Genomic DNA, 12,649 nt, shown 5'->3' with positions numbered 1-12,649 from the left:
TATTTCTCCCCGCACTCGTCTGAGGTGCGTCCATCAGTCCGGTACCACGCACCAGGCTATAGTGCGCTTTGAGAACTCAGTGTCCCTTTGTTGTCCCCGCACTAGCCTGAAGGTGCGTGTCCTTAGCCCGGTACCTCCAGTTCGGCACCACGCCCAGGCCACATAGCGTCTCCAGCCGGCCAGAGTCTGCCGTTGCCCAACGCGTGACTAACTGCCCGTCTGTAATGAGCCTGCAAGCTGCCCGTTGCCATGAGCCTACAGAGCGCCCGCCAGACAGGAGCACCAGAGCCTTCCGCCAGACAAGAGCAGTCTGAGCCAACGTCTCGCAGCGCCGTCTGAGCCAATCGCTCCCAGCGCCGTCTGAGCCATCCGTCGTCCCAGGCCGTCTAAGCCTTCCGTCTCCCAGCGCCGTTAGCCATCCGTCTGTCCCTGAGCCATTAGGCGCCCGTCTGGCGAGCCGTCAGAGCCTGATAGTCAGTCAGAGCCGTAGAGCCAGTCGTACATCAGGATCTGAGAGCCGCCAAACTCAGACAGATATTGCCAGACCGCCAACAGACAGATCTGCCGAGCGCCAACCAAAGATTCGCTCGCACAGAGACAGCCCCAGAGCAGGATCTGCAGCTTGAGCATGCGCGTCATAGCTGTCAGCTACCATGAGCTCCAGCTGTCAGCGACCAGCATGCCGCCCAGAGCTCTAATGACTGAGCGTCAAGAAGCGCTGTGCCACGTCGCACGCCAGAGGTCCAGAGCCGTCCGCCAGACTCCAAGCGTCAGCCAGTCCTGGAGCTGTCCTCACCCAGCAGCAGGCTATTTATTCCAAACTGCCTCTATCCTGCTTGCCCTCTATCCTGAGTTGCCCCTCTATCCTGAGTTACCTTCTATCCTTGATTACCTTACTAGTCCTGACTATCCTCTGTCCTGAGCTACCCCTCTGTCCCGGTGTGCCCTGTGTCGAGGTACCTAAGTGATTATGGGGTAAGCATAGGGTGTCATTAATAGGGAGATGGAAGCTGGATTAGCTAAGGTTGGGGGGAGCTCGCCGCTGACCAACCGTGGTCAATTGCCCACACCAACCACTCCTAGACTTTTGTGTCTGTGCGCCCGGAGTTCGACTAAGGGGGGCTATGTCACGCCCTGCGCTTAGTATTCTTTGTTTTCTTTCATTATTTTAGTTAGGTCAGGGTGTGACATGGGGGATTTATGTGTTTTGTGTGAGTCCAGGTATTAGTATGTCTTAGGAGGAGTTTATTTAGAGTAGTGTGGGTTATAGTTTAGGAAGTGTCTAGTGTGTGCTAGTGTGTGTAGTTGTCTAGAAAAGTCTATGGTTGCCTGAATGGGTTCCCATTAGAACAGCTGGTTTCTGTTGTCTTCTGTTGGAGCCATATTAGGTTACCATAGCTTTTAGTTTTGTGGGAATTGACTATGTTGAACGTTTGTAGCCTGTGTGTGTTGTGCACTACGTTATAGCTCACGGTCGTTTATTGTTTTTTGTATAGTTGTATAAGTGTTTCGTTTCGTGTTGCCTTCTTCTTTAATAAAGAAGATGGCTTATTTTCCACATGCTGCTTTTTGGTCCGTCATCCTCCACACGATCGTGAACATAAATAATTGAATAAACAAACTTAGTGACATTTCAGGATTTCCTTACTACACACCTTCTAACTATTGCACATTCTTATTAACCCTCTATAGGACCTTCGTTAGATTACCTTAGGGCCAGCCTTTTGTATTTAGTTCTAGTAAGTGCAACAAGTTATCTTTTTATGGCTGCAGGGCAGTATTGAGTAGCTTGGATGAAGTGCCCATTTCAAACGCCTCGTACTCAATTCTTGCTCGTACATATGCATATTATATATTACTATTGGATAGAAAACACTCTCAAGTTTCTAAAACCGTTTGAATTAATCTGTGAGTTAAACAGAACTCATTTTGCAGCAAACTTCCTGTAAGAAAGTGAAAAATCTGAAATCGAGGCTCTGTCCAGGCCTCCCTAATCATTTGCTTGAAATCATTAGTATACATGCACTTCATACGCCTTCCACTAGATGTCAATAGGCTGTGAGAGGTGAAATGGAGTGTATAGCTATTTCTAGGTCAAAAGAGAGAGCTTGGAATGACATGACCCCAAATTCCTTTGTTCAGGAAGGCGCAGGAAGTACATCAGCATTGGCTTCTGAAAAGCTTGTTATAGACGGCTAATATCTCCGGCTTTGATTTTATTTGATAAATGTGACAATATCATCGTAAAGTATGTTTTTTCAATTAGTTTAATCAGATTATTGAATTTTTTTCGGGAGTTTTGGCGTGTTCCGTTCTCTGCGTTTGTTCACGATGGACACTTCGCGCCACTTGGCAAGTTTTGCTTGCTAATTCGAGAGGGAAAAGGACATTCTCAAACCAAACAAACTTGTTCTGGACGAAGGACCCTTGGCAAGATTCTGATGGAAGCTCAACAAAAGTAGGACCCATTTATGATGTATTTCCTATTTCTGACAAAATGTGTTGTTGTTTTCCGCCTTATTTTTGGCGCTGTCTCGCTATAACGTAAGCTGATGTCGTACTAAAGTTATTTTTTGAATTCTAACACGGCGATTTGTAAGAACTAGTGTATCTATCATGTGCTGTACAACAAGTATTTTTTAGTAACGTTTATGATTAGTTATTTGGTCAGAATAGGTGAGTGTCAGAAATATATCGGAGATTCTGGAAATATTTGCTACGTTTCCAAATGTATAACCACGGATTTCAGCTCTAATATGCACATTTTCGAACAAACCATATATGTATTGTGTAATATGATGTTATAGGACTGTCATCTGATGAAGTTTATGAAGTTAGTGAATAATTAATATTTTTGCTGGTTTTGTCGCTATCGCTACTGTTGCCTTGAATCAATGTAGTTGTGTGTTGGCTATTGTAGTAAGCTATATAATGCTATATTGTGTTTTCGCTGTAAAACACTTAAAGAATCGGAAATATTGGCTGGATTCACAAGATGTTTGTCTTTCATTTGCTGTACACATGTATTTTTCATAAATGTTTTTAATGAGTATTTAGGTATTTCAATTGGTCTCTGTAATTGTTCTAGCTGCTTCGGTGCTATTTCCGATTGTAGCTGCAATGTAAAACTATGATTTATACCTCAAATATGCAAATTTTTCTAACAAAACATAGATTTATTGTATAACATGTTATAAGACTGTCATCTGATGAAGTTGGTTCTTGGTTAGTTTGTTGGTTGTGTGCAAGCTACCTGTGCTGTGAAAAATGTCTGTGCTTTTTTGTATTTGGTGGTGAGCTAACATAAATATACGTGTGTTTTCACTGTAAAACATTAAAAATCGGACATGTTGCTGGATTCACAAGATGTTTATCTTCATTTGCTGTATTGGACTTGTTAATGTGTGAAAGTTAAATATTTCTAAAAAATACTGTGAATTTCGCGCCTGCACTTGGACTGGCTTGTTGCATATGTGTACCGACACCGGGCTTGCAGCCATAAGAAGTGTTAAGATCACTACAAGCGCCACTGACACAGCTTTAGAACAATGTTCAGCCATGTTAGTAAAATGTGATCGATACAAGTTGATGATGTGACCTATTAGTGAATGTACTGGTTGGTAATGTCATAACTTGAGTCAGGTTACATACATTGGCAACGAAATACGTTTCTTTCCATTGGACAGTTGGTGTAAAAAATATCATATTTCATATCTCCCAAAAATATTTTTCCCTATTTCATCAGATACCTTATCTAACATTTTGCTAATTACATCAAGATATTTCACATCAGCACTAGGTGCCTATAGCAGCAACCAACTACTATAGTTTCAAATGTGGTAAATGCACCTGTACCATAGTGCCTCTAATCCATTCAACATAATCCTTAGTTGTTTTGCTGGAATATGACTCTGCATGTAAACTGCAACTCCACCCCATATCTATTTCTGTCCCTCCTGGACAAATTGTATCCATGTATAGAGATCTCAGCATCCTCAAAATAAGTCCAAGTGAGTCTCTGATATTGCCAATACATGAATATTGTTTGACTGCACTAGACAGCATATTTCATGAATCTTTTCCTTAAACTGCATATATTCAAGTGGCAATTAACATACCTTTCTTGGTAGATGTACAGTATTTATTATCCAAACATGAATCAGCAGTTGGAAACTGAAAAAAGATCCCAGTCAGTGTGTGTGTGGGGCCGGGGGAAGGGGGAATGCGCGGTGGCAGTGGACGACGCATTGACCCCGGGCTCTGGAATTACTTATGTCTGTTGCTCCTCCTAACTCCTTGGGAGGGAGGGTGAACAATCAGTTTGTCATACCTCAGGTATTCTATGTCACCTCTTTCTCTTGCAGCCTTCATAGCTGGTATTAGTTCCTTTCATCTATGACGGACTGCATCAGAGAAATCCTCATTGATGAAGATGTAGCATTAAGGCATTTGGCTTTTTCAAGGACTGCAAGCTTATCCTTGAACCTGAGAAATTTCACAAAAATTGGCCTGGGTCTGGTTCCATTGGCACCATCAGTGCCCCCTGATTTTCCAGACCGGTGAGCACGTTCCAGCTCAACCTGTGGATCCAAACGGCTTTCGAACTTTGTCCTCTGATTCAGCCCATGTCTCACTTTGMRTCTCCTGGATACCATCTATTACAAGATTATTTCTCCTSGATTGTCCATCCAGGTAATCAGCCTTCCCAGACATGTTCTGGAGGCCCTCKSTGACTGTGGWGATTTCATWCRGCATAGAGGAACAGTTTCTGGAAAGTGTATCCTGTGTGGTCTTCAATACATCCACATCGTCCTGTGTGAACTGAAGGCTTGTTTTAATGTCTTGTACATCTTTAGTCAGGTTGTCCAGCTGTTTGTTGGTAGACTCCATGATCATTTGTATGAAGCTTTAAAAGTTATTAAATTGATTGGAAATTATTTGGAAAGGCACACACCTGTCTATATAAGGTCCCACAGTTGACAGTGCATGTCASAGCAAAAACCAAGCCATGAGGTTGAAAGAATTGTCCGTAGAGCTCCAAGACAGGATTGTGTTGAGGCACAGATCTGGGGAAGGGAACCAAAAACTGTCTGCCGCATTGAAGGTCCCTAAGAACACAGTGGCCTCCATCATTCTTAAATGGAAGATGTTAGGAACCACCAAGACTCTTCCTAGAGCTGGACACCTGGCCAAACTGAGGAATCGGGGTAGAAGAACCTTGGTCAGGGAGGTGACCGAGAACCCAATGGTTATTCTGATAGAGCCCTAGAGTTCCTCTCTGGAAACAAGGACAACCATCTCTGCAGCACTCCACCAATCATGCCTTTATGGTAGAGTGGCCAGACGGAAGTCACTCCTCAGTAAAAGGCACATGACAGCCCGCTTGGAGTTTACCAAAAATTACCTAAAGACTCTCAGACCATGAGAAACAAGATTCTCTGCTCTGACGAAACCAAGATTGAACTCTTTGTACTGAAGGCCAAGCGTCACYTCTGGAGGAAACCTGGCACCATCCCTATGGTGAAGCATGGTGGAGGCAGCATCATGTTGTGGGGATGTTTTTCAGCGGCAGGGACTGGGAGACTAGTCAGGATCCAGGCAAAGATAAACAGAGCAAAGTATAGAGAGATCCTTGATGAAAATGTTCCAGACCTAAGACGGGGCAAAGGTTCACCTTCCAACAGGACGATGACCCAAAACACACAACCAAGACAACGCAGAAGTGGCTTCGGTTCAAGAATCTGAATGTCCTTGAGTGGCACAGCCAGAGCTCGGACTTGAAACCAATCGAACATCTCTGGAGAGATCTGAAAATAGATGTGCAGCAACGCTCCCCATCCAACCTGAATGAGCTTGAGAGGATATGCAGAGAAGAATGGGAGAATCTCCCCAAATACAGGTGTGCCAAGCTTGTAGCGTCATACCCAAGAAGATTCAAAGCTGTAATCGCTGCCAAAGGTGCTTCAACAAAGTACTGAGTAAAGTGTCTGAATACTTATGTAATTGTGATTTTTCTGTTTTATATTGTTTATAAATTTGCAAAAATGTCTAAATAAAAAAACTGTTTTTGCTTTGTCCTTATGGGGTATTGTGTGTAGATTGATGAGGAGGGAAAAAACGATTTAATCAATTTTACAATAAAGCTGTAACATAACAAAATGTGGAACAAGTCAAGGGGTGTGAATACTTTCTGAAAGCACTGTACTTTAAAATAGGAACGCACACATGTCCAAAGTTATTATTTGTAAGGAAAACAACAATGATGGCAATGCGAGCGTCAGCCAGAAAATGTGCCAGGGGGAAAATGTTTGTGCAAGACTGCGCAAATGTCTGCATACTATGCAGTCTTGATCTGCGTAAACATTAGGGAAGTGCTTGGGCWCTCATCAAAGAGATTGTCTGCAACAGTGAAATGGACTYCTTCCATGTAAATTAATGAGGAGGCGGAACACACCTCTTATTCAAACTGTTGTTTGAAAATAAAACTTGTTAAAAAATAATTAGAAATTGACAAGTTGAAACATAGTCTGTAGATAATTAGCAGACATTGTGTCTTGGTTTGAGGGCAGCATGTGTTAACTATCCTGTTGCGTAACAATCACTTTTTGGTGCAGGTGCATAAAAAAACTGCCGCTGGGGCGACCGTTAGAGATATTTAGAACTCACTCATGAAAATGTAAATCATTCAGCTGTAATATTAAAGCCCAATAGTATGGTCTAATACTACAAACCAATACCATAGTTTTATAATACATATCAATAGTTTGGCTTGACACTACTACACCATACCTTAGTTGAATGATAAAGCCCAATATACAGTTCAATATGATCAACAGCATGCAATGCTCTTTGTCACTCACTCGCTTGCTTTCTCTGTTTCTCTTTTTCTTTCTTTCTCTCTTTTTCTCTTTCTTTCTCACTCAAAGACTGCTCACTGTACTGGGGGAAAGGCTGATGTGTGGACTGGGAATCCAACAAGCTCTCACAGTCTCACTGCAGAATTAGATGTTTATCCACATTCTCCAAATGTCAATTGTTTTTGTCGCTCCTGCTGCTCTGTAGCATTCCATTTCTTCTAACATAAAATTTCGAAGCTAAGGGTTAAGTTTAGGCACTCATTCTAAATGGTTACGGTAAGGGCTAAGGTTTGGGATACAAAAAAAATGAAATAAAAACAGTGTCCACGACTGGGATCAAACACAACATTCTGATCCAGAGTCATGAGACACCCATCCTCCAAACCCAAAACCCAAGCCTCCTTCCAAGTGGAGAGCTCAAAAACATAATCGCGTTCTACAAGACCGGCATAAGGCGTCAACAGCTACAAAGAAGCCACAGTCAGATGGCGGGGACGGCGAGGCGCCGGTGACAAGCCTTGAACGGAGAGTGAACTGTGTTGCCTCCAGAGGACCTCCTCATCTCCGCCATTGACTACCTCCTCCCTCTGCTCAAGCCATGTGGATCCCTCTTGACTGTCGCTCCATTTGCTGTAGGCTTGAAACAACAAAACTTTCAACGCTTGCCAAAATCGTAACCCAGACCTACTCTGTCATGTAGCTGTTTTATTTGATTCTTGTTTGTTTTATTTGATTCTTGTTCCTGTTTAAATCAGTTTTTGATAATTTCTGCAGTGAAAAGTGACATAGAAGTTGAATAAATAATAATAATWATTATTATTTATTGATGGTAATAGTGCTCACTGTTGCCCCTAGTGGCCGGTTATGAAGGCATTTCCTGAAGTCCTCAGGACATGGATAGACGTCCAATTTTGAAGTCAATCTTGAACGATCTCCCTGGGGAATCTGTTAGAGGGAACAGGGAAGCAAGACTGTTAATTAGCTTGAGTTATGCATCCCCATCCACGCATGCATGCACACATGCACGCATGTGCACACACACACACAATGTCATAGACATATACTGTAGACACACACGTACAGTATGTGCACACTCACTGAATCATTCATTTCCTCTCATTAATATAGAACTCAATATGTGGTTGATAGCTTGCCTGTGTCTGCCTGCTCATATTCTACTTTTTAAAATGTATTTAACCTTTATTTAAGTAGGCAAGTCAGTTAAGAACAAATTCTTATTTACAACAACGGCCTAATCTGGCCAAACCCGGACGACGCTGGACCAATTGTGCGCCGCCCTATGGGACTCCCAGTCACGGCTGGTTATGATACAGCCTGGATTCGAACCAGGGTCTGTAGTGACACCTCTAGCACTGAGATGCATCCCTAATACACACTCACACCAATCACTATCACAGGGCATGAATCACTATCACAGGGCATGAATCACTATCACAGGGCATGAATCACTATCACAGGGCATGAATCACTATCACAGGGCATGAATCACTATCACAGGGCATGAATCACTATCATAGGGCATGTCAGAACGTATCACTGGAAATTAACAGGGATCTCTGGACTGTTTGTTTCTTGCGTGTATGTTTGTCTGCGCAAGTGAGTGCATGTGTGTGTGTGTGTGTGTGTGAGAAAAAGAGAGAAAAGACAGAGGGAGAAATGGTTTCGTATTAAGTCTGATTTATTCATTTCTTCATGTTTCTCCCAGATGGGTTCAGCGAAGTACAATGTCCCTGGTCCATGGAGATGGACTGTCTCTTCTGGTTCTCTCAAGGACAACCAGGCTCATATCAATGGCCTTCTCCCAAGGGACACACACACTACTTCAGCGGAATAATATGCACGGTTGGGTAGGTTACTTTCTAAATGTAATCCGTTACAGTTACTAGTTACCTGTCCAAAATGATAATCTGTAACATAACTTTCAGATTACTCAAACTCAGTAACGTAATCGGATTACTTCCAGTTACTTTTATATTACTTTCCCCTTAAGAGGGATTAGAAGAATACAACAATGATGACATCTATTSCAGGATAAATCAATGTTAGAATTTACATAGCTGGCCATAAATGGATGTTGCATTTATTTTATGGGTTGGTTATGTGGGGTTCTTTTAACCCATTGCTTTCTACTACAGATAATAATATGATTAGGATATATCTTTACATTCAAAACCAAAGTCTGTCATATTTCCAGTCATTCCAATTACTTTAATACCCCTTGATCTTCAAGAATAGGTCTTTGAAATATGGAAAGATAGATTAGCCCAATTATTTTTGCCAGAGCATAACCCAAAAACTATGGACTTATTAGCCTACTCTGTTGTTTATGATTTGGTTGTCATGGAGGACTGATTGGGCTCATTGCTTCGAGTTGAAAAATAAATGCTGCTCTCATGAAATGGCATGCTTAGAGCACTACTGAAAAGTGCKATTTGCATGTGAAAATGAATGCCATATGCTGCATTTGCTATAGGCCTATTGTTTGTGTTTTTGTTGGTGACACTTTAATATCTTGATAATTTGCAGCTTTTTAAAGGGCAAATCCACAGTTGAAAGCAGCTTTTTAAAGGGAGAATCGACAGTTGAAACAATAACAAAGCAACACCCCGCCTCTGTTTTGGTAAAAAGCTGAGGGATGGGCCTGGAGAAATTTAACCACTCTCAGATTAATAGACATACCACTTGTGATATCAAAAGTATTGTTTTAACCATATTTTCAGGCTGTACAGAGTTTGTTTACATTTACAATATTTACAAACATTGCCGAAAAACAWGCTTATATGTTGGGTTCTCATGGGYTGTYACAGTTGAACTAAGCTCATGGGGCATTTATAAGTTATATTCTTCAAGAATCAATGGGTATACATAATTCATTTATAAATCAGAAAATGGATGTAGCAACTACAGATTCCCCCTTTAAGTCTATCAAAAATGTGTGAGTTTGAACATGTGTCCATTAGGCCCATTGGGGGAAAAAAATTATATTTATTTTATCAGCACAAATTAGATTGAGCAATAAAAGCCCCACTCGTGGTCTTCTTAAATTGAACTTGTTTTTTACAGTATGGAGCACAATACCACAGAGGAGTTTAGAAGGGAGGAACTTTTATTTTTCAAACTTTTATTCCATAGGCTGGGATACGCACTATGCAGCTGTTGCAAGAGTATTTTTCAATGTCTGTCCATTGATCTCAAAAACAATGATTGATAGGCAGCTTATACTTCTTTAATTCAACCATTATTGGGTTAAAACACACATATATTGTACATTTGTGAACAGCCATCTACAACAACCACAATCCGTAAGGTACAAGTAGCTAAATGAGAGAGCAGCAGTGTGATTCACGTCAATGTACTATGTAGATTCAATAAGTGATATCCGTATCACCCGTAGGCTACACCACTGCTGTCATCCTTACCTCCAAGCATTTATACAAGTTGGATAATCTTTGGATGCCGACAGCATTGGAAGACATAGCTTGGACTGTAGCCTACAAAAGCCTATTCCTGCTCTTCTCCCACGATCCATCAATGACATTTGGTGTGTCATCATAATGGTCTGTGACTTGTGGTCTGACTCGCTCATGCAGAACAAACTTAAACTTAAGCCTTTTTTCGATYKTGATTTGAATGTCATTGAGAGAAAATAAAGTTTTTTTTTTTTCCCAAGCATCCTTTCTGAATTAAAAACAAATCCTAGTAGTAATTATCTAGTGTATTCAAAAGTAACTGTAATCTGATTACAATATTTTTTGCTGGTAATTTAACGGATAACAGTTAAAGTTATTTTGTAATCCGTTACTCACCAACCCTGATGTAGTATGACTGGAAATAAACCCCCATCTGACACACACACACACACACACACACACACACACACACCACAACACCACACACACACACACACACACACACACACACACACACACACACACACACACAACCACACACACACACACACCACACACAACACACACCCACACACAACAACACAAACAAAGAGTCGATCAAAATGAAATCTCCATCCGGAATCAGGGCAGGAAATTACAGCCAAAGCCCTGCTGCGCAATATAGAACTGCCAGCACAGCATCAGAACAGACCGGCAGGCATGGGGGAAAACCTTTCTCCTCTCTCTGTCTTTGTCTCTCCCACACACTGAGCCATATGTGAGAAGTGTGTTGTGTTAAAAAATAACTGTTTTATATTGTGGTGCCAATCAGAGAGCAGTTTCCTGGACACCGCTGTCAGAGAGGAAATGGTTCCCAACTCTACCTTTTCTCTCTATGTCTCTTACTCTCTTTTACACACTCACTTACACACGCACACACGTATGCATGCACACACGAACGCACACATGCAGGTACACGCGCACACCAACATAAGCACACACCAAAAGATAGACAGTTTCTAGCTCACAGAACCTGTCTCCTTGGACGCTTTCATATCTACTCTGGCTGCCACCATCCTCTCTCCTCTCTCTCTCTCTCTCCTCTCTGTTTACCACAGTGTTCTGTATTCACCCTATAAAGCTACAGTAAAGTCTGTGAGAGTGGAACTTCTCTGTGTTAACTCTCTTCTCCATGTTATCTGATCTGGCTTCAAAACAGCCCGAGGGCGCTGAGGCTGAGTCAGACTCAAGGCCAGCACAGTATGGGGGAATAATTCCCTCACTTTTCCTTTCTCTGACTCCTCCTGATCTGATGTCTCTTTCTCTCTCTCTCGTCTCTCTCCTCTCTCTCTCTCTCTCTTCTCTCTCTCTCTCTCTCTCTCTCTCTCTCTCTCTCTCTCTCTCTCTCTCTCTCTCTCTCTCTTTCTCTTCTCTCTCCTCTCTCGCTCTCCTCTCCTCTCACTCTCATCTCCTCTCTGTCACTCTACTCTCATTCTATTCATTTGCTCCCTCCTCACACCATCTCTCTAATTCCATGCTCCAATCTACACACCCTCGTCTATCCTCCACCTCTCTAACTTTTCCGCTGACAGGTTCTTCATATTATTGGGCAATTGAGTTAACAATGTGATGTCTGGAGAAGATATTCATGAGTGTTGTCTTGCTTTTTCCAAGCAAATGGCTGGTGTACTTTACAGTCAATATTAATGAACAGTTTGGGGATCTAATAAGGCTATCTGAGAATGACACTGCGCTAACAGCAGCTATTCAGTAGGATCCATAACTCTGTGTTGTCACGCACACAGACACACACGCACACACATGTGCACCAAACACACAAACACACAAGCAGTCGCAGATACAGGTCCCTGGGTACTGTGTGTCATCTCACTGTGGTGACAACGTATCATCGCTCTGCTCTGGGAGCTGCGGCTGCAGACACCTAATTAACACTAGCAAGAGCTATTCTGGAACAGGTGCACTGTCAGTGTATACAGTGTGTGTGTGTGTGTGTGTGTGTGTGTGTGTGTGTGTGTGTGTGTGTGTGTGTGTGTGTGTGTGTGTGTGTGTGTGTGTGTGTGTGTGTGTGTGTGTGTGTGTGTGTGTGTGTGTGTGTGTGTGTGTGTGTGTGTGTGTGTGTGTGGTGTGAGTGAGTTAGTGTGCGTATGTGTGTGTGATGGATTACTCAGAGCAGTGCGGGTTGAATGAATAAGGAGGACATAATGCTTGTGTTATGTTCTGGCCTGTGGCTCGGTACTTAAAGGGAAAACATCTCAAAACATTGGTATTTTTTCAGTAGTCCAAGATTCCAAGATATTGGACTTTTCACACACATACACACAGACACACACACCCTCAGGATTTCCACTGTGAAGGCCAATG

This window comes from Salvelinus sp. IW2-2015, linkage group LG16, assembly GCF_002910315.2.
Source record: "Salvelinus sp. IW2-2015 linkage group LG16, ASM291031v2, whole genome shotgun sequence".
NCBI classification, from domain to species: Eukaryota; Metazoa; Chordata; class Actinopteri; order Salmoniformes; family Salmonidae; genus Salvelinus; species Salvelinus sp. IW2-2015.
Note: the sequence above shows the minus strand (reverse complement) of the source record.